Consider the following 25,205-nt stretch of genomic DNA (forward strand, 5'->3'; position numbering starts at 1 on the left):
ACACGCATTTTTTTCATAAATTATATCCACATTTCAAAATTACAGGTTTCCAATTAAGACCTATTTTGTATGCATTAATATGTATATTTTTTAGAGATTAACATTCTTTGATTCATGAAGGTGGATACAGATCAGATACCTATATATATATCTTATATACTATTAATATATATAAGGAGAGGAGAGAGAGAGAGAGAGACGATGAGAAGAGAGAGAGTCCGGCTACTACTAGAGCAGAGAGGAGAGAGAGGAGTCCGGCCACTATACTATTAGATGAGTCACGATTCGCAACTCGTACTCAAAGTTATTTTCGATGATAGAGCTTCCTGAATTCGACGATCCACACCGTTCAACGTTATTTACAGCATTTAAAATTCTAAAAATCAAATTTATAATTTTTTGACTTATTTACCTTACGATCAAGAGGTCACAAATTGATAATTTTAACGGCCGGTATGGATACTTGCTAGTTTAACGGTGTAAAAAATTGAAATTTGTTGAATTTTTGATTAGAAATTCTATTCACTACATAGATAAAGATCAATAACTCCGATCTTGAATTGAAAGGATCGATATCCTTTTCTAGGATGTCGTTCTGATTTTGACCATTCATTTATGCCACTTGAGGACTTTATTATGATTTCGAAAATTTACGAATATTATTTTCTAAAATTCAAGTACTCTAGATCATATTTAAGCAGAGTGGATCGTCAATTCGGAAGCTCCATCATTGAAAACAACTTATGAGTACGATGACCTATATACTCATAAAATATAGTAGCCACCTCCTATATATATATATTATATATATATATTATATACTTATATATATATATATAGAGTTGGACTGCGCTACTATTAGTAGCAAAATCTCATTGTTTATCAATTCTTTTATTATTTCTAACCATTGGATTAAATACTATAACAGTGGGGACCGACTCCAATCCTAGGCGAACCATTCACTTCTAACCGACTAATATCATCCTGGACTCCAATAATTTTTTCATGCCAAGGTTAAAAGTTTAATAGCAAAAAGAGCGTTTTTACTATTTAATAGTATCCAAGCCTAATATATATATAATATATATATAATATATATTATAATATATATATATATATTATATATATATATATATGCTTTTCTCATAAAAAATCCACTTATTTTGGGCTTTTGCAAAATGGGTCACCTTTTTCGTTTTTACAGATTCGTCCGCTTTTTCAGCAAACTGACCAAAATACCCTTATTACTTTTCTCTATCCTCTTTCTCTCTCCTCCTTCGTTTTCTTTGTCGTTCTTTTTTTTTTCTCCGCCCGAAAAAAAAAGGCGGGACCGGTGGCGCCTTCTGCTTCACCGTCCTCCCTCTTCACCATCCTTCTTCACGTCGGCCCTGCTCCTCACCCTCCTCTTCCACCGCCGCGACCCCTCCTCCCTACTCGCCGCGGATATTCCCAACCGATCCCCGTCGCGCGGCTTGGCAAGCGGCCGCGCGAACGGTGGGTCGGGCTGGATGCGGAGAAGAAGATACACGGCGAAGAAGTAAAGAGGGAGCGGCAAGCGGCAGGGCGCAGGAGGGGAGGCGAAAGCGCAACCTGGCGCCGCACAAGCGCCGCGCGTGTTCTTCTCATCGATGCGCTACCCGCTCTTCCGCCGGCCGCGGCAGAAGCCGCGCGACACAGCCGCCTTCTGCTATCCACGCACTGACGTCGCAGACGCCGCGTAGCTGCGCGACCCCAGCCGATCCCGTCCCGCCCAGCGGCCGCGTTGCGACGTGGGGTCGGATCTGTTTCTATTTTAAAACTGCACATCTTAACAGATATATACTGCTTCTCCTTGTTGCACTGTTTCTCCTCTTGTTGCATGTTTCTCCTGGTTTAAAGAGGAAGAAACAGTGCAACAAGAGGAGAACAGTGCACAAGAGGAGAAGCAGTATAAATATCTCTTAAATAGGTAACAGTTTAAGATAAATGGGTGCGTTTTTTTTCTTATTGCACTATTTTTTCTCTTGTATACACTATTTTTTATTTTAAAACTACACATCTTAAAGAATATTTATACTGTGTTCGCTCTTGTTGCCCACTGTTTTCTCCTCTTGTTGCGCACCTATTTCTCCTCCATTAAGAGAATAATTATACTTCTCCTCTTGTTGTCACGTTTTTCTCTTGTTGCACTTTTTCTCTCTTTAAAAGATGAGAAACAGTTGCACAAGAGAAAAAACAGATGCAACAGAGGAGAAGCAGTAATAAATATCTCTTAATGAGTGCAGTTTAAGATAATATGTGGCTGCAGTTTTTTCTTCTGTGTTGCATAATTTCTCTCTTTAATTACACTATTTTTTATTTAAACTGACAATCTTTAACAGTTTTTATAGCTGTTTCTCCTCTTGTTGCACTGTTTCTCCCTCTGCTGCACTGTCTTCTCCTCTTTAAAGAGGAAAAAACAGTGAACAAGAGGAGAAGCAGTATAAATATCTTTAAATGATGCAGTTTAAGATAAATCGGGGCAGTTTTTTTTCTTGTTGGCACCATTCTCCTCTTATTACACATGTTCTTTATTATTTTAAAACTACACATTCTTTAACATGATTGTTATATGCTTCTCCTCTGTGTGCACTGTTTCTCTCCTTGAGGAGAAAACAGTGCAACAAGAAGGAAGAAGCAGTTATATAATATCTCTTATAATGGTGTGCCAGTTTAAATAAAAACTATGTACGAACAGAGGAGAAATGATGCAAACAAGCAGAGAAACGGTGCAACAAAGAGGAGAAACAGTGCAACTTTCATTTAAATGAGTGTAATTTTTAGTTTTAGTGGGTGGCTAGTTTATATCTGAAATGTGCAATAAGAAGAGAACAGGTGTAAATATGCTTTCAAAGAGTGTAATTTTTAATTAAAAAAGTGTATTTTTATTTTAAAGCCTACAAGTTTACATCTTAAGTGATCAACTTTAATCTTTTTTTTGTAGTTAACGATACAATTTCATATTACATCCTTTTTTATATAAATTTTTCATCTTTATTTTTTTTCTGTTTTTTTTTTTGGCACCTCCTGTCAATAACCACGCGGCATTCTGTCGGTACGACGCCGCTAAATGACCCCCACTCCGAAGGCTGGAGCAGCGCCGCAAGTGATCTCCACCGGTTCGCGTGCGTGTCGCGAAGAGCTAATCGCGTCCGGGTCGTCGCAGCCAGAGAAGGAGGGAGAAGGAGAGACTGGAGAGGCAGGGAAGAGCGACGAGAGCGCGTCGTCGGAAACTTGGAGGAGAGTCAGAGTAAGAAAGAGAAAGAAAATATGAAATAAAAATAAAAGTCATAGCCGGCCTTAGGGGATCGGATCAGGAAGGTGGAGGCGCCGCGTCACGCCGCTCTGATCTTCGCCGCTCTCTGGAAAGGAGTTAAATATAAAGAACGAGAGAAAGAGAAAAGAAAAGATATAAGCGGACCTCCGCTCCGTCTTCGCCGCTCTCAGCGAAGAAAAAGAAAAAAGAACGAGAGAAAAAGAGGAAGAGAGAAAGCAGGAAAAGTAGAGAAGGTAAGAGGTATTATTGGTGTCTGAAAAGCGCGGACGAATCCGCAAAAGCCAAAAGAGATGGCCCGATTTTGCAAAAGTCAAAATAAGTGAATTTTTTATGCAAATTGGCCTATTATATATAGTATATATATATATATATATATATATATATATAAAAGGGAGGACATGGAGTGCAGCAACAAGATGATGATGATACTATTATTCATTACCTATGGAATCCGTCAGAACCGTCGACACCGAGCGAGCAGCAAAATTGGTCCATGAGCAATGCTTTCTGATATATTCTCGTCGCATTCGACAAAAGTTGTGTCCTATACTAGCATAATCAGCGTAATACACTCGCCAAATTGACCTGTATTGCATATATATATATATATATATATATATATATATATATATATATATATGAGTTGGACTGGGCTACTATTAGTAGCAAAATTCCATTATTGCTACCAGTTTTTTAGCCTTTAGATCAACTCTTTTTATTATTTCTAACCATTGGATTAAATACTATAACCCAGTAGGGACCACTCAACCCTAGGGGGACCACTCAACTCTAACCGACTAATATCATTCTGACCCTACAATTTTTCATCCAAGGGTTAAAAATTTGATAGCAAAAAGAGCATTTTACTATTAATAGTATTCCAGCATGATTCTATATATATATATATATATATATATATCTGTAGTTTCCGAATCAGCGATTACGCCTTGTTGCATGCGGACTGATTTGGCGAGCCAATTCGGCGAGAATAGCACTGCTCTTTATAATATAAAAACTTCAAGAGTGAGGCTGGTATGCTTCTGCAAGTACGGAGTGTTTCGTGTTTTCAAGTCGTTTTCGATATTGGGACTTTTGAATCGACAATCAGCTCCGTTAGATTTGATTTAGAACATTTTAAGTATTTAGAAAATAAATTTTGCGATTTTTTGATATCATTTGTCTAGTGATCGAAGTGGCTCAAAATTAATGGTTAAGAATAAAAATCTTACAAAATATGATGATATGATATTAAAATTTTAGATCAAAAATATTGATATTATTTTATATAATATAAAAAATTTTCTATCAAAATTTTACGTGATTTGGATATTTCTACACCGTTAGACTTGCAAACGGTTCACCACGGCTATTAAAATTATTGATTTTGAACCCCTTCGATCACTAGGCAAATGATATCGAAAAATCACAAAATTTATTTTTTAGATACTTAAAATACTTTAGATCAAGTCTAATGGAGCCGATCGTCGATTTGAAAATTCCAATATCGAAAATGACTTGAAAATACGGAAGGCTCCTTACTTCCAAAAACATGCTAGCCTCACTCAAACTTTTATGCTTATACACATATTTTTAATAAATTATGAAAAAATAATAATAATTTGTAATATAATGTCAAAAAAAAAAAAAAAAAAAAAAACATTACGGAAGAGCTGCAGTTATAGTGCTTGTGAAAGCGCTGGTGACAAGGTGAACAATTGAGTTGGTGGTGTGTGCCATCAATAGATGAGTGGTGAATACAATTTGGGTGGGGCCCATCCGAGTCAGCACGGATGGACGTATCAGGCACGAGGGTACATTTCCCACGTGACGCCCACTTGCATCCATTTACTGCGAGCTGTTTCGTGGACCTGGTCTACCACATCCTCTCAGAAGTATTCTACAAAGACCTCGTGCACCGGAACCACTCGTACCAAATACAAAAATGCTATATGCCTCCCCAGTCACATAGAATAAGAAAAAATTTATCGTACAGATCCTTTCAAATAAATACAGTAAATATTAAATTTATTTTTATAAATTTTAATTTTTATAAATTATTTCTATAAAAAGTACTGATATTTTTAAATATATTTCTGTCATTAGAATCCGTTAAAAAAATTTAATTGACCATAGGTCAAAAACTTAACCCATATTAGTTTTTGACATCTTTATCCCTCTTAAAGTATAATTTGGTATTGGCATAATTTGGTATTGAGCTCTATCTAATACTATTAGATAAAATGGAGTTGAGAAAAAAACATATAGGAATATGCTTCTGCGTTTTCCGATGGGGCCGCAGAAAATATATTGTAACCGACTCAACGCGATATGCGAAACACAATCTCTCCGCAATCCCAAAAAAAGCCTAAATTATACCGTTATAATTTTTGAAAGAATATATTTATGATGACAAAATTAAAAATATAAACGGTTATCTAACGGTAATAAATCAAAAGAATTTATTTAAAAATATTAAAATTTTTATAGCGATGTATTTATTATTTACTATATTTATAAAAATATGTACGAAATTAGTCCTAAAATATAATATAAAATTTATGCAATTTAATCTCATCGACATAATTTTTTACCGCAGTTCCTTAAATTGCACAGCGCATCAAGTAGTGCAAATTTTTACGTATTGTTAGTTTAATAAAAATATATTACATCCGGTATATATAACCTCGTGTGCAAAAATTCTTACACACTGACAAGAATTGATCTCGCCGACCATAAAAATTTTAATAATTTAAAAACCCAAGTTGAACCGGCCGGTTTGACTGATCCGACTGTGATCCAGTGTATAAAACAATTTGTTTTAATTTTTTGATTCAGGTAAGATTAAAAATCGCTTTGAACCGTCTGAACTGGTGGTTCAACTATTGAATCGATGAACTGGTTCGATTTTTAATCAAATTGACAGAATTGTTTCACTCAAGTCGTATTAAAATTAACGGCTGAAAATCAACTTAACTGATTTTATTTTTTATTCACATGGATTAGTGTTATTAAATATGAAAGTGAAATTTTTATTTACTTAATTTGATATAGAAATTTGCATTTTATGGTTAAGTATGATACTAAAATTATAATATATATTTATATAATAAAATAAAAAATAATAATTAAATATTTATGATGTCAAATTTATGTTATTGGTTAACATATTCATATTACTATTTGATTTGATTTTTAAATTATTATAAAATTCGTTTCGATGTTAAAGCACACGGGATTGGAGAACTCGTGCCTCCACTTTGATTAGACTATTCACCTTGCCATTATCTAATGTTTGATAAAAAATTCTTTAAACTATCCAATATCAAAATGAATACTTTTTATTTTTGAATTTTAGGGGCTTCTACATTTTTGACTGTCCATTTTGCAGCTACTTGATGAACTAAAAAATAATTTTAAAACTTTATGAAACTTGATTTTTTATAAGATTCAAATACTTTAGATTTGATTTAATTTGAACGGTATGGATCATCAATTCATATGTTCTATCATTAAAAATAATATAATAGTGCCAAAACCTGAATGCTCTTCTGATCTGTTGAGTTTACTTATTTTATATTATGAAATCAACATGAGATTCATTAATTCCGATAGTTGCTAGTAATTTTACAGGAATCGAATTCCGATTCCCTACAATCGAATGACTCGATCTATTTATGATCCGATACGGATTTGAATCTTCGATTTGCCCATTTCAAAATAAACTGCTCAAAACTATTATTCATAGACACCTCTTCCTACTCTCCCTTCATCACTCCCCTCCTACTTAATCAAAATCCACTTTCAAAATTCTATATGTTCCAATTGTACATCCATTCCGATAATAAATCAAATATTCTTCGATTATTTTTCACAAATTATTTTTTTTTTTCACTCTAATACAATCAGATTTTATTTCTCATTTCTATTTCAATCACGACTCAAGCATACTTTATTCTAACCCATCTCACTCTCAATAAATTAATTATATATGAATTTTTTTTAAAGAAATGCTTTTTTAAAAAAATAAATAGTCAACAGTTTTGAACTTGAAAGCATACTCAAGTCAAACTACTCAAATATTGACAACCTAGCTACTAACTGTATTGTGTTTCAAAAGGTGACATACTTGTTGTTAACTTGTATGAAGATTTTTTCATACAGTTAAGATCTAAAAAATACACTAAAATTTTTTTATAGTGTATTTTAATAAAAAATTATTTTTATTGTGTATCTCACTTCATATAAATTTCTACCTGGACAAATTATAATTTTGAGTTAGCTATAAAAATGGTAGTAAATTGAAGAGTTGAGAAACACGATTAGAATACGGTGTATTTAATTTGGGACAAAAATTTTATGGGCACCGTGCCCAAACAATTTGTTTGGACACGGTGCCCAGATGTGTAGCGGCGCCCATCCGCACCTTCAAAAAAAAAAAAAATAGTGGGCTCGGTTTTTAGGAATATAGAGAAAGAGAGGGGGAAGGGAGGGTGCAGATGGGCGCCGCTGTCCCCATCCAGGCACCATGTCCAAACAAATTATTTGGGCACGGTGCCCATTAAATTTTTGTCCTCTAATTTGTTTGTGCAACTTTTATTATGGAGAAATTGTTATTAAAGCAACTTTAATGTTTAGTCCATAGCAGCATTATGCTCTCATTGTTGTCTTGTGCGTCGTAAAACTAAGTGCGCATTTGGTCGCGAGGTTCGTAATGTTGTTGGGTCAAAACTGAGTTGAGTTAGCTACACAAAGTACACTATGTATTATCTCTTTATAAGGTTTCGTTTGAGATTACAGGAAGATTGCATTACGTGCGGTGGAAAAAAGAGACAAGAAAAATTATGTTTGTTTTCATTAGTAATATTATGTTTCGCATATTGCGATTAATCAGTGACGATATATTTTGTTGTCCCTAAATAGCGATAAATAGGCTTTAACACCTAAGTCTAAACTAGAAAGAGAAATTTTATTTTATCTAAGAAGTTGGATGCGCAAACCTTATTTTTTTTATTTTATATATACAAATACACAGGTGAGAATTTGAGATTGGAGGCTCGTAGCTGTTTCGTACATCGCGCGAAAGCAGCGGATCAGGAACGCACTCGGATTCGAATCAGACATTGTGGGTCCCACTCGGGCCCGTCCGTACGATAACTGGGGCCACGTGGCAGGAGGCAAGTGGCGGTGGTGGTGACGGGGATCTCTGTGACCTAGATCCGCGCTGGGACCCACGTACCGAGATGGACCATCCAACTGGAGGGCGACACCTAAGCACTCTCGGATGACGATTGGATCGCGTCGGAAATTGTGGGGCGCATCCACCGAGGCAACGGGGGTCGATGGAGATAGTGGGACTGGGAATTGAATGGGTGTTAATCACGGTCCCCAAACAATTTAAAAAAAAAAAAAAAAAACATGAAAAGAAGAAACAACACTTATAAGTGGGAATGTACGGAGACCCCTCTGCTATACGTAATTTACAAATAGACCCCTCTACTTTTAATTTTGGTAGAAGCCTATGAATCTTACCTGAACTATGGCTAATTTGATTCCACTGCTCAATCTTTTAATTTTTAAATTTATTTAATTTGAATCAGTAAACGGAATATTAATTGCAAAATCCAAGTTAATTATTTATTTAAAATATATTAATTAAATCGGTAGAAATAAATAATATATTTTAATTTTTAAAGTAAAAGTAGCAATAACAAAATTGAAAAATTATATAGTAAAATAAAATCTTGAAAGATTGGATAACATTACAATAAAAACGGTCTATAGCGACAGTTTTAAATGTCGGTACAGATCAAAAAAAGTATTGCTGGCTAAATTACCGATATTTTTAAAAACTGTTGTTATATGTGGGGTCGCTAGGTATATAGTGACAGTTAAAAAGTGTCGCTATAACCTAAAAAGAGTGCTGCTAACTTATCAATACTTATTTAAGTATTTAGCAACTGCTGGAATTCTACCTCGTTGGCTGCGGTAGCGGAGGAGGACGAGAGGAAGGGATCTTCGTCTAAAACTTCAATCGATTGAGTGAGGTGAGAAGGGGAAATGGTAATCGATTTTTCTTTTTTTTTTCTTTTCTGTTTGTAATCGGGCCGAATGGGTTGGGTGGGGTGAGTTAAGTAGAGTAACCTTTTATTTTTGGTTGGATTGGACTTTATATTTGAGCATTAGTAGATTTTTTAAAAAATTTTGGCATAAATGGGACACTTACACAAAAGTGTCCCAAACATGTGTCCCTATAACCTAATTCTGTTGTAGAGTAAATAAATCAAAATCATCTAAAATCCAGGTAAGATTCATACATTTTTATCTTTATTTTTAAACTAAGAAACTAAGAACCTTCCAACTGCTAATTAGGCTATTTTCGCTGGTTATTGAATTGAGGGCGAAATTCTACTAGGCCATCAAATTCTAATTTCTTATTATTAAAAATATTTAAATTTAAATTAGTTTTCTCCCGCCATTTGTATCATCTTTTACAGCTGATCACGCAAGTCAGAGATTCGATAGCCGCATGTGATGACGCAGAAGTAGAAATTCATACGGCGAACTTCCAAATTTTGATTCGATTGTAAATATAGTATGCGCATTTGGTGGACGGAATAAGAGACTATAAATAAAAACTAAAAGGAAAATCAAGATAAAAAAATTATATAAAAATAGCTTTTCAAGAGATTTTTTTTTTTTCAAAATAATGCATTTTCTTACAATTACTACCGGGAGAACTCGGAAATATTATTTTAACTAGTGTAAGGCACACTCAATACACAATTTACATTGTAAAAATATAATTTACAAAGAATATTAATTTGGTCATTATTTCACATCGAAAAATTTATATTTTCAAAGACTAATTTTATTTTACGAAAAATATTGACACAAACTCTCCTCTGAAAAATTCTTTATCAACAAATAATTTGTACTATCCCTGGTATTCTGTAGCTGTGAGATTTCAGCATCTGAGACTTGTCGACATATCTGGAGAGTGTTGGAACAAGTCCAAGTCAGGTTGGCGCGAAATAGACGCAAATCGGACTTAGTGTGACGCGAGAGTAGGAATTTAGCATTGAAATCTGTAAATTGCAGATTTTCAGCATTTAGTAACGGTACCACACAGGGGAGTACCGATAGCCCTATATAGATTTTCCGACTGCTGCTTTCGAGTTGCACATTCTACTACGGGGTATCGGTACGGCATCAACCTGATATCGGTACTCCAGAGTAGGTGAGGGCCTTTTAGCCATTTGATGTTTCATTCAAACCAATACTTCCTCAGCCTTCTTATACGTATAGAGAGCGTGGAGAAGGAGTTTTGGCTTGCTGTTCTCTTTCTCCCACTGGTTTTTGATCGCGCTCGAGGTGGTAGTCGCGATTGAAGCTCGGATCGACACCGACGTCGCGCCGGGGAGCCGTTCGAGCCCGTGGACGTCGTAGTTGCATCATTGGGTGGCTGGGCGAGCGCGTGATTCCACTTCATTCGACTTTCCGGACTGTCGGGTACCATTGTGGTTGACGGTGGACCGAGATTGCTATTTTTGCATCTGTTTGTGCCGAGGGCACGTTGATTATGGTTATTTGACCAGTTAGACCCTTCTGTTTTGATTATAACCTATGAGAGCCTGATTGAGCTCGACAGAGACACGCTTGCATACTCGGTTGGGTAGCACTCACGAGTGCCACTTCGAAGTCGGAGCTAGTGCCACAGGGTAGCAAAGTGAGAATGCACGAAACCACAGGGGGTTTTTTTGAAGTTTTCCCAAAAAACTAATAGCACTAATAATTTAGTGCTATTGATTGTATTCCAGCCTAGTTCTATATATATATATATATATATATATATATATATATATATATATATATATATATATATATATATATAGGCCAATTTGCATAAAAAATCACTTATTTTGGGCTTTTGGAAAACTGGGCTACCTTTTTCGTTCTTGCAGATTCGGTCTACTTTTTCAGCAAACTGACCAAAATACTCTTATATCTTTTTCTCTCTCCTCTTTTTTTTCTCTCGTTCTTTTTTTCTTTCTCTTCCCAGAGAGCAGCGGAGACTGAGCGGAGGCGGCCAATTTTGTTCGGCACATCCTTACCCTTGCCCGCACACTACCCACCTTCTCGCATCCGACCCCGCCGAGGCCGCGACGCGACTCTTTTTTTTTTCTCTCCGATTCTCCTCCACCGTCTCCGACGATGACGCCTCTCTCGTCCTTTCCCGTCCTTCTCATCCTCTCCCTCTCCCTCCTCCTCTATCGCCTCCGACGACGACACATTTTCGCCAGCGCCGACGCTGACACCGTGGAGGTTTTTGCGGCGGTGCAGCCTCGGAGCGGGAAGTCCTTACCGGCGTTGTCGCCGGCGCCGTGGCCGTTGGCAGAGGGATGACAAAAAAAAATTATAGAAGAAATAAGAAAAAAAAAATAAAGATAAAAAATTATAGACAAAGAAGGATGAAGATGAAATTGTATCGTTAACTGTAAAAAAAATTATAAGTTGCATTCTTAAGATGTAAACTGCAGCCTTAAAATAAAAATTACTCTTTAAACGAAAATTACACTATTTGAAAACTATTTACACTGTTTCTCCTCTTAATGCACTCTTTCAGATGTAAACTGCATCCATTAAAATAAAATTTACACTCTTTAAACGAAAGTTGCACACTTTGAGATATATTTACACTGTTTCTACTCTTATTGCACTCTTTGAGATGTAAGCTGCAACTCTTCAAGAGGTATTTATACTGTTTCTCCTCTTGTTGCACTGTTTCTCCTCTTGTTGCACTATTTTTCCTCTCGTTATAGTGTTTTTATCTTAAACTACAAACCTTCAAGAGATATTTATACTGTTTTTCCTCTTATTGCAATATTTTTTCTCTTGTTGCACTATTTCTCCTCTCGTTACACTATTTTTATTTTAAAACTGCACCCTTTAAGAGGAGAAAAAGTGTAACAAGAGGAGAAGTAGTGCAACAAGAGAATAAACAGTATAAATATCTCTTAAAGGGGTGCAGTTTACGTATCAAAGAGCGCAAGAAGAGAAGAAATAGTGCAAATATCTCTCAAAGCGTGCAACTTTCGTTTAAAGAGTATAACTTTCATCTTAATGGATGCAGTTTACATCTGAAAGAGTGCAATAAGAGGAGAAACAATGTAAATATCTTTCAAAGAGTGTAATTTTCGTTTAAAGAGTGTAATTTTTATTTTAAAGCTGCAGTTTACATCTTAAGAATGCAACTTATAATTTTTTTTACAGTTAACGATACAATTTCATCTTCATCATTCTTTTCTATAATTTTTTATCTTTATTTTTTTTTTCTTACTTCTTTATAATTTTTTTTTGTCATCCCTCTGCCAACGGCCACGGCGCCGGCGACAACGCGGCTAAGAACCCCCCGCTCCGAGGCTGCACCGCCGCAGTGACCTCCACGGTGTCTGCGTCGGCGTCGGCGTCGGCGATGACGAAGATGCGTCGTCGTCGGAGGCGGCAGAAGAGGAGGGTGAGGGAGAGGATGAGAAGGACAGGGAAGGACCAGAGAAGCGTCATCGTCGGAGACGGTAGAGGAGAGTCGGAGAGAGAAAAAAAAAAGAGTCGCGGCGCGGCCTCGGCGGGGTCCGATGCGAGGAAGGTGGGGGCTGTGCGGGCGAAGGTAAGGATGTGTCGGAGAAAACCAAAGCAGGCCGCCTTCGCCTCAACCTCCGCCTCCGGCTCTATCTCTGCCGTGCTCTGGGAAGAGAAAGAAAAAAAAAGAACGAGAGAAAAAAAGAGGAGAGAGAAAAATGTATAAGAATATTTTGATCAATTTGCTAAAAAAGTGGACCGAATCTGAAAAAATGAAAAATGTGGCCCGATTTTTTCAAAGCCCAAAATAAGTGAATTTTTTATGCAAATTACCATATATATAATATGTATATATATATATATATATATATATATATATATATATATATATATATATATATATATATATATATATTATATAATAATATATAGTCCAGATTACTATGCTTCGGTAGTACAGAGGGCTCCGTCATCCAAGTTGTCTTTTCGATGATGCAATTCCAAATTGACGATCGCTCCATTAGATTGATCATACACTATGTGAAAGTATTTGGAAACTAAATTTTCAATTCTTTTTCACGACTACATTATATGTGATCAAAAGGATCTCAAATTGACAATTTAATGGCCGAATATGGTGTGTTTGTGGTTTAACTGTAATAACATCCAAAATGCGATGAAAACTTATATAGAAATATTTTTCACTATTTAGAAGAAGCATCAGTTAATCTGATCTTAAATTTTAAATGTTTTATCATCATTTTTTTATGAGATTTTATTCAGCCGTTCAATTTTTAGACTACGTTGTTTGATAGGTAAATGATATAAAAATATGAAATTTTAGGTTTCTAAATATCTTTTTAATAGCCGTAGATCAAGTCTAACGAGAAAGAAAAAACAAATCGATCGTCAAATTTGGAAGCCGTATCATTAAAAACTACTTGGTAGCATGAGGCCCTCCGGTACCGATAGCATAGTTAACCTAGTTCTCTCTCTTCTCTCTCTTTATATATATATATTATATATATATATATATATATATATAAATATATTATATATATTATATATATATATTAATATTTGGTCCGAGCTACTAATCCTATTAATACGAATGGACCCTTGTCCGATCAAGTCGTATTTGAATGATCGAAACTTTCAAATGATAATCGGCACCGTTGAAGTGAACTACAAAATTAGAAATTTCAGAAACCAATTTTGTATATTTAAAAATATTGATCAAGTTCATCTTAGAGTTGAACAATGAATGGTCTAAAATGAATAACCTTCTTAATAATAGAGGTAGACTTTCTTAGTTCGTTAATCCAGAGTTATCAAACATTTTACGATATTATAAAAGAATTTTCTATCAAAAATCCAAGCCAATTTGGATTGCCTCCACACCGTTAAAACAAGTCAAACAGCTCATATAGCCGCAAAATTAGTCGATTTTACGACACTTTGAATCACCATGTAAACCATTATCAAAATTTATAAATTTAGTTCTAGATTATTTCAACTCTCTAAATCAATTTTATGGCTCTGATCATATATCGGAATCATCGAATCTAAGAACAACTTGATAGGACAAGGCATCCTATCCTATTAATGGGATAGAGCTAATATATATAAAATTATTAAAGCTATATATATATATAATATATAAATTGATATATATATATATAATAGTAAGAGCTAGAATACTTTAAAAGCAGCTATGAATTTTGTGAATCTTTTGAGTTTTGAGCCATTGGATGGAGAGATGTGAGGTTGAGATGATAGTGGTAGGTGGTGGTAGGCGGTGGTAGGTGGAATAGCGTTTGATCCAAGGGCTATTAGTAATCAAGGAGTAGATCCAAGGAATAAAAACCTAATAGCACCAAGGGGATGATACTTGTAAAAGTTCAAATAACATAAGTGTAATAACATAAGTGTAATAATGAACAGTATTACACTCTTTTTAAACCGTTGATCTAAATATAATCCAAGGATCGAGGTAAAGCAATGGCAACTTTTTTATTTCTATGTCAAAATACTCTTCCCTACTCCATAGGATGTGACACCACTTTAAGGTTTGTTACTCTAACTATTTACATTAATTTTATGTGCACTTAAAACATTCATTTTTTTTTAAGTGTGAAAGCATATAATAAAGTTTAATAGTAAAATATATTATAAAGGGGTTATTGCTATAATTGGCCCTTGAATTTTACTCTGTTAAAAATTTCTTAAAAATTTTATTTATTTTAATGTGAATTGTTGCAGTCAATTAAATTTTAAATTTTTTATAAAATTAAATTTTAGTGTATTAAAATCAATTGCAACCATCCAAAAGCATGGAAAGAAATAAAATGTTGATAATTTTTTATCTAAATATTGTCAGTTTTTATATAAATTATTTTGCTATAATAATTTTGCTTATATTAAAAATTATCAACCAAAGTCTTCTTAGTTAGTAGATGAAAACTGATTATATAGTGGGTTTACAATGGAGGAGAAAAAAAAAAGGGAGTGAAATTCAAGACTACTGCAGTGATGTCAAATTCTATGAAGTAGGGAAGAGTATTTTAGCAAAGAAACAAAAAGTTGTCTATTGTTTCATCTCAATCCTTGGATTGTACTTAGATCTACGGTTCAAAAAAAATATAATACTGTTCATTATTATACTTATATTATTATTTGAACTTGACTAATATATATGTATATATATATAGAGTTGAGTTATGATACTTTTACCAGTATCACCATCATGGTGCTATTAGGTTTTAAGCCATTGGATCTACTTTTTGATTATTAATAGCCCTTGAATTAAACACTATTCCACCTACCACCACCTACCACCATCATCTCAACCTCACATCTCTCCATTCAAGGGCTAAAAAGATACAAGTATCACCCCCATGATACTTTTACAAGTATTCTAGCCCTACTATATATATATATATATATATATATATATTTATAATAATATATAATATTATATATACATACTTCTATATATTAGTTAGATCCTAGCGATTACTTTACAAGTATCATCTCCATGTTGCTATCACCTGTTATTAAGCCATTTAGGATCTACTTTTTGATCAAATAGCCCTTGGATCAAACAGCTATTCCACCTACCAACCACCGACCTTTACACACCTATCCCCATCATTGTCAACCTCACATCTCTCCATTCCAAGGACTAAAAACACACAAGTATCACTTGGTTGTACTTGTAAAGTATTCTAGCCCATATAATTATAGTATATAATATATTTATATATATCATATATATATATATATATATATATATATTTACATTCCACAGTAATTAAACGGATTATGTATGTCAGTGGACAAACCAAATCAAAGTCCCAGTCCAAATCCGAATGCTTTAAATTTTGTGCTCAGGTGGTCAAATTCCGTAGATACATGCATTAAAAATACGTAGGGCCCCTCCTCTCCAGATGTACGTTGTTTGTCCATTTGAAAAAATAAACTGCTTCGGTCCCCCACCTCCCCCGTAACGCAAATTTTATAATAATCAAATAATGTGTTGTGAAATACCCAAAATTGCAACAATTATTAAAGCATGAAAGACCCCCCACTCACTTAATTTGTACCCTGTACTCCTGCGTACAAAAGTGAATATAAATTTTAGAATTTATCTTTGACTACTAAATAAAATTTTTATATTTATTTTAGAATTATTCAAATATTTCTTAAAATTTTAATTTTTATTATTAAACCTTGAGGGTTTAGAATTATTTGAAGAAATTTTTAAAAATTAATAAGAGTATTTTGAGCAACTAAAAATATAAAATATATTAGATATATGTAAAGTTATTTAGAAGGTTTTTAGATATTATTAGTAAACTTTGTATATTTTTTTAACAAGTAACCTATTTTTTTATACTAACTCCTGCATAGGTTAGGATTATAATCCTCGCCCTACATTTAGTTATACAACTAGCATTTCGCTTCTAAAATAATTTACCCAACTTAAATTTTTGGGTTGGCATTTTTTAAATGTTTAGCATTTTGCAATTTAATATTTTTTAATTGAATTAAAGATTTCATCAATTTTATGATTAGTTTTTTTTTCAAATTTAAAACCTTTATCTAATTTTTAGTTATTAAATAAGAATAATTAATTATTAGTAGTTACAAAAATGGATTGGATATGGATACTAAAATTTAAATTCATATTCAATAAGAACGGATTCAGAAATACATCACATGTTAAACGAATATAGATATTGAATAAAATATGTAAGAAATATATAATAGAGCAAAACGCAGAAAATTTTTTATATTTATATTTATAAAATGTTGAAAAATATATAAAAAAAAACGTAAGAATTGTAAAAAATAATATTGAAAATATATCTAGCTAAAGAGGATATAACATATTAAATAGTTTTATTTTAGATTCGGATAGTCCAAATTTATATCCGAAGAACTATCGCGATCTCAAATCCTAATCTAAAAAATATTTTCTCACTTTTTACTTGATATTACCATCATCACTATTTTTGTACCATCCTTCTAGAAGAAGCTTTTACTTTGTATAACAAAAGTGAAGCTTTTGAATATATAGGGTTGTACATAGTTTGGTTCCAAGTCGAAAACCAAATTGAACCGAACAAGATAAGACTATGAGGTTCGATTTAAATAAATTTCGGTTTGGTTTAATTTTTAAATTTACTAAAATTCGATTCTCAGCTTCAATTCGGCTTGAACATATTTTTTTAACTGAACCGAACTGAAAACTGAAAAGTAATACTTGTTACACTTTTTATGCAAATTGTTTCTTAAAACTTTTCATTTATTATCAAATCTTTATCATATGTCAAGATATTTTTCAAAATTTTTTGTCTGTAATTAAACTTTTTGTGTTGTCATTTTATAATGATTCTATCTAAAATTTGAAATTACTAATTAATTGATATAAAATTTAAAATTAATTGTAAAATCAAACCAAACTGAATTAATTACGTTTGGTTTGGATCGGTTCTGAGTATAAATCGGTTTAGTTCGATTGTAATTTCTTTTTCAAACTGAAATATTCGATCAGGTCGATTTGAAATTGACCTAAAAATCGAATCAAATCGAACTGATTACACTGCTACTTTTGAACCCTAGAAATGTTGGCCATATCATAGGTTTGTATTTGTCCTCGAGTATCTTTTTGCACTTTGGAGCTGCATATATGCATCTATCAAGCCTTTCCTTTGCACTATATCTGTGTTCCACTGCAACAACAACTCTGAAAGGCAATATTTTAGAAAACCTATATTTTATAGCGCCATTCACAAAATATATTTGACACTCTCTAGCTGCGTGTATAAACTAATAAAAATAATTAAGAACTGAGCTACTACATTCTTCGTTTTGGCTCCTCTATACTGAAAATATTGATTGAAATATTAAGTTTCAGACATATACTTTGATGATTGAACGGCGTTCTTATTTTATCTAGATATTCTGAATTTTTTCATACTATGAGTTACTTGCCAAGCTCTTTGGGCCATTTCCTCTGATGTTTTTCGATCTCTTCACTGACTATCCTCGCTATCATTTTGTCAAGCGTCACAAAAACATGTTGTTGTGTGTTGTGCCGTGGCCAATTTCTTTGAGATACGTTTTTCACTTCGATTTCATCTAAATATCACTTTTGTGATCTGCTCTGAGCCGTCAAACTTTAATGTATACTTTTGGCATTTTAATTTTGTCTGACTTTTTTTGATTTTATCGTAATCTGATTTTATCGTCGTCTAGGTTGTAGGGAGATACAAGAATTGTAATCCCTCACTACAAGTTTAAAAAATTTAGATAAAATAACTGACAGCAAGATCTACAATCCAAAAAAAATTGTGGATATAGCATTGCTCACTATAAATGTTAGTAAAAACATATAGAATTTACCTGAAGCATGAGCCATTTTGATTTGGTCATCCAATATTTCAAAATATTGATTTCACTATCTAACATGTCATTTATTTGATTGAATTTGGTCAACAAAACTTTGACTTCAAAGTGTAAGTCTGTTATTTATCTTTACAGATTTAATTAATTTAAATCATATAATTCTTACAACTATATATTCATTAAAATTAATATTTAGTTTAAATATTAAAGTCAAAATGGTGTTGACCAAGTCAAATTAAATAAATTAAAAAATTATGTAATAAAATAAAAATTTTAAAAATTAGATAATAAAATTAAAATAATTTATAATTCAGATAAATTTTATACATTTTTACCTAAAAATTTTGACCGCCCACGGTATCCTTGTGTAATAACCACCCCATGTTATGTATATTCAACCAATTAAATATTTTTAAAAAAATATATAATAAAAATATACCGACAGCGAAGGCCACTCGGAACACGACGCGTGGCGCCACGCTGGCGCCGGTCTTATCTCGAGATTCGGGATATTTTTTGGGGATCGTGATAGTCGCCGTGTGGTGGCGGTAAAATGATTGAGTACCTCGAGTCTCGAGCCGGTTTAAACATATTGCCTGCTCCCGGTGTATCCGTACATACGCAATGCTCGTCTAAAATTACGTTCGAATTTTGGATACTCAAACTATGATTTATCATAATTTAGTTGATGCGAAAAATAATATGACACGCATTTTATGACTAATTAACGTGTCAATAAAAAAAATATCAAATCATTACAACAGCAACGATACAGTATTATGTAATCAACTAAATTAAATTTAAATTTTGATTACAAAATTTTAAAAATAAAAATACTCAAATATTAAATTTTGGGGGCAATACTGTCACTTGCTCAAAGTTCGGAGACTAAAAAAATAGATAGATGCTTAGAATTAAAGTACTAAAATTTAGAATTTAGTATCATTAATTTGAATAATTTCTAGCGTAAATTGCTAGTCCGTTACTACACGATGTCGTCCTAACATAATATTAATATTATTGATATTATAATACAAATGAAAGATACAACTATATACAATAAAAAAAAAGATGGTGTCTTATTTAACATTTATTCAATTGCCAGATTTATTAGCAATAAAATATGTAAATATGCTCATTTTTTCTCTTTGAAATAAAAAAAAAATTTATTTGATATCAATCAATACAGTAATATAAGTCAGCTCATTGTGATAAAAGTAAGATAATTTATCCACTAATATATATTTAATCATATAAATTTTTATCAGCTTATCCGACACATTAAATAAGTTTATTTTTTAGTCGTACAGAAAATATCAAAAAGCACATCATGTTATTTATGTTCCAAATTTTACGGTGCACGAGATGTGTTTATACGCTGGGTGCAGGACGGAATTTCTTACTAGTGAGGTGGGAGGGGTAGGGTTATAAATGGATTCGGGTTGTAGGAGCTCCCACCCGAATCCTTTCCAAAGAGGGCGGTAAATAGAAGCCAAAAATACAGCCGTCTCCAAATCCGTTCAATTAAAGGGCCGTTTGGTTGTATATAATTACAACTATACGATAATTATAATTATATATAAATATAAATTCGATATTTGATTTGATATATTTAACTTGAACTGTTGTAGGAGAAATTATAGGAGGGTGTTCAGTTTCAAAAGGAGGTCCCTTATTAAAAAAACAAAATGAAGGGGCGAAAAGTTTGTTTTTTTCTATAACTTATTTTGTTGGGCAAAATTTTACTACCACATTCTGCCACAAATAAAATAATAAATAAAAGTTAAAAATAAAATAAAGATAATTAGTTCGGAGTCCGCTCCGATCCGAAAGGAATAACGGACGGATCCGCCCCGTTTCTGCCTCCCTCGGGAGTTGGGGGGGGTGGGTTGGTGCGCTCGCCGTCATCTCGCCATCACCACCGCCTCGAAGAACGCGCCGCACGGTGCGCACCATGGCGGCACCAACCAAAACCAAAAACCAAAAAAGCCGCCACCAAAAGAGAAGGTGGGTGGGTGCGTGGGGGAGCGCGCGTGTCGTGTTGCGTCGCGTCGTGCCGTGTCGCATCGTGCGGTGTGGATGTAGGTGTGGAAAAAAAATTTTAGAATGCAACACGAATATTACTGACGTAGCATAACAAATCAATCAATAATTTTTTTAAAAAAATATATGTCCCATCATAATTATAAAAAAATATTTTTATTATAATTTTATTTAAAAAAAAAATATAATTGACTTATCATTGATGATGTGGTGCAAGTGTGATAGTGTAGAATTCCGCGGGTGTGGGATTTGGTACCTCGCCTCTGGATGCGCGCCGTGCACCCCTATCAATCGGCGCGATGCGCCATTGCCGTCCATCACCACGCGCCTTAATTTTCGCCTTGAGAGACGGATCACCGTTGGCTCAGCCAACAGCCGAGAGCACGAATGCATGAATGCGGACAGTCAACTTCAGTGCCGATAGTCTTGATTCATCGTCACGTGCTATTTTTATTTTTATTTAAAACTTTTAATTTTTTAAAAAAATTTAGTATCAATAGATACATAATAAATCTATTTATGAAGATAAAATAAATATGTTATATCAAATTAAAGGCTTTCAAAGGAGACGTCATTAGGGAGTTTCTCACGGAAGTTCTATCCGGCGGCGGCAGAAAAGGGACTTCACTGGCTATTCTACTACATTGTTGACGGATCAGAGCGAATTTTAAATGGATTAATTTTTATTTACCGTTTCGCTCTAGCTTGCTATTTTGTTTGAGATGGTTCAAGACGGAAGATAATTTTTAGTTAATCAAAGCATATCAATAAAAGGAATAGGTTCACAGCCTCCCACTCTATTTTTTTAACGAATCAGGCGAATTTAAGACGAATTATTTTTTCTTTTCTTGCTCTCACTTACTATTTCATTCGAAATAAGAACACCATTCACCGGAATCACCGTGTCTTTATAAGTTTTTATCATAACATTTGCACCATATGGGACATATCATAAATTACTCTTAGGAGCCATTTTGTTACATGTAATTATAATTGTACTTAAGTTGTAGCTGAGCATAGATCAAGTATAATATTTATTTAATGCATTTGAATTTAGCTATTGCAAAGCACAAAAAGGTTTCACTAGAATTACATCTAAATTGGTGGTAATTTAGATAAAAAAAAATATATTTTTTTCTATATTAAGAGCAATCTCATCACCCATATATAAAGTGAGAAAATTTGTAAATACAATTCTCAATTGAATACAACAAACAAACTATATCTAATTAAACAAATAAGATGCATGTAATTGATGACAATAGCCTAATTAGGGATAAAATGGTAATTTTATTATAAAATGACGTTTCAAAGAAAATGTATTTGTATCCTTCTTATTTGCCATTAATTTTATGTAGGATAACACCGACCATCCCAGGAGCAAGTGACAAAGGGTTTGGTAGTTGGTACCCGAGTTCCCCAGTTCGAATTCTAGTTGATTCACATTTCTAGCTAAGTTTTTTTCTAAATGAAATAAACGAAAATTATGCAGGATAACTGTGACATGAGATCACAACTAGTGTGTAAGCCTCCGTTTGGTTCGGGGTTAAGGAAAAAATAGCTATTCTAGGGATAGAGTTAAGTTCAGGGTTAAAGTGGGGTTAAAATTTTTTTGTGTTTGGTTGGGGATTGGAGTTAGTCTAGAATAATGAAAAATAGTGTTTGGTTGGGTAGGTGGGATAAGAAGATAATGATTGATAAATAAGGATAATGATTGGTTGGAGTGAATCGATCTCTACACTTATGAGTGTTTCTATGAAAAAATTTTATCAACAGTACAATAAATATAAGTGGAAGAGTTTTCTGCACACGATCAAATTTAAACGGTCCTACTGCTTCGCAAGCTAAATCTGATAGACGTAGCCAATTCACCTTAGGGCCTATTTGTTTTGATGTAAGTGGAGTGATGGAACTCAAGTTCCATCACTTCTGTTATTTGTTTTGATATAATTAAAAAATATAATATAACTCAAGTTACGTTAGAGCTCCACTTCACCTACTCTCGACTTCCTCCTCTAAAGTGCTGAACTCGACTTCCACCACACTCAACTTCCTCTAAAAAATTAACTAATCAGTAAAACCTAAACTCGACTTCCTTTATAATCGATTAGAATTACCTTATTTATAATAAATTAGGATTATCTTTAAATAATAATAAAAAATTTAATTATATAATAGGTTAAATTTTATAGTGGTAAATTTACTACTATATTTAGGAGATAATAGGATCCACTTACTTACATCAAAACAAACAACGGAACTTAAAAAACTAATTTCACCAACACCAAGTTATATCAAAATAAACAGAAGAAGTAATTGAATTTAACTTTCAGACTGTATGAGTTACATCAAAACAAACAATAAAAAAATAATCACACTTCAGAGAAACTCAAACACCACTACACTTGACTTACGTTGGATCTACAGATTCGTCAATCCAAACGCCCCCTTAGCTGAAGAGGAACCTTTGGGAACGGCATAAGCATCCGAATCATAAGTGTTGGATAGTTGGCGCTAACCATTAATCCCAAAAGCTCGAGTTATAAGAAATACGCAACCAATTCACTTAAAGTGTATAGAAACAGCGCCTACGGGTTTCGATTGTGACTCGGCCCACCTGGCCTCACGCCACTTCGAACATGATTCGGCCCAACCCAGCCTTACGCCATTTCGAACATGACTCGGTCCACATGGCCTCTTGCCACAGGCAGGATGCTGGCCGATTTAAGCCAACAATCCCCCCTCCAGCACCTGCACACATTTGCAGTATACAGGAATCGAACCCGTGACCTCTAGCTCTGATACCACTTGTCGGATCGTTGACTCTAACCATTAATCCCAAAAGCTCGAGCTATTAGAAATACGCAACCAATTCACTTAAAGTGTATAGAAACAGCGCCCACGTGTTTCGATTGTGACTCAGCCCACCTGGCTTCACGCCACTTCGAACATGACTCAGCCCAACCCAGCCTCACGCCATTTCGAACATGACTCGGCCCACATGGCCTCCCGCCACAGGGCAGGATGCTGGCCCATTTAAGCCAACAATAAGGTCGGGGATCGAGTTCTCTACTTCAATTATTTGTCGCGGTGTTGCGCCTACGGATAAAATTGAAATAAAAGGAGAACAAATTCAAATAGGAATAATCTGTACACTATTTATAAGCAAATAAACCAAACATCGTCTCTCTTTAGTCGATGGCCTTCTCGAGAGTTGATCACGTCCCTTGCAGCGCTGCACGCTTTATACAGTTTCGATGTTTTTCGTCTTGGATGAGCAATTTGATTGCTTTTGTACAGGACCGGCAATTCAGCTCGAAATGAACTTAAAGATCGATCGCTTGTTTAATAAATGAGCTAAACACGAATTTAATTTTTCAGCTCGAAATATTAACAAGCTAAATACGAGGTTCGTGTCCGGTTCAAATCAATGATCAACACTGTTAAATATGATCTAGAATATATAAAGTTCTCAAGAATAAAATTTTAGTTTTTTTCGACATCGTTTACTTAGTGAATAAATCATGTCCAAATTGAATTGTTCAAATTGGACAATCTTTAAAATTTCAGTATAGAACTTTTGAATTCAAGATCAAGCATGTTTGCCTTGATTTAGATGGTTTAAAAGATTTTTTATTAAAATTTTAATAAATTTAGATTCTTTTACACCGTTAAACTACAGATTTGTCATAATAACCATTGAAATTTGACAAATTTGAAATGATTTGATCATAAAACAAATAATGTCGAAAAAATATAAAATTTTATTTATAAAAATTTCAAATATGCTAGATCAGTTTTAACAATATGAATCATTCATTTGAATAATTTAATATTGAAAACAAGACTATAGTACAGGTGTTTCGGTACTATAAATAGTAAAGGACTCTCTCTTAGGACTCTCTCTCTCTCTCTCTCTCTCTCTCTCGCTATATATATATATATATAGAGTCCGGCTGGGATGCTATCGATAGTACGAAGCATTTGGTACTATCAAGTTTTCTGCCGTTAGATTTATCTCTTTTATTATTTTCATCCGTTCGATTATACTATTCAACTAACCACCCACTAAACCCTAGGGGCCCACATCATCCTAACCGCACATCTTTTAATTCAAGGGTAGAAAACTTAATAGCACCAAGTCATTGGTGCTATTAATAGTATTCCAGCCTAGTTCTCTCTCTCTCTCTCTCTCTCTCTCTCTCTCTCTCTCTCTCTCTCTCTCTCTCTCTATATATATATATATAGAGAGAGAGAGAGAGCTAGTCTCCTATACTATATATAGTACCGGGGCTCCGGTACTATAGTTTTGTTTTCGATCTTAGNTTTAAATCAGTAAACATTTATAAATTATATTTGTTCAAAAATTTAGAATAAA

Source organism: Ananas comosus, linkage group 17 (assembly GCF_001540865.1).
Source record: "Ananas comosus cultivar F153 linkage group 17, ASM154086v1, whole genome shotgun sequence".
In the NCBI taxonomy this organism is placed as follows: domain Eukaryota; kingdom Viridiplantae; phylum Streptophyta; class Magnoliopsida; order Poales; family Bromeliaceae; genus Ananas; species Ananas comosus.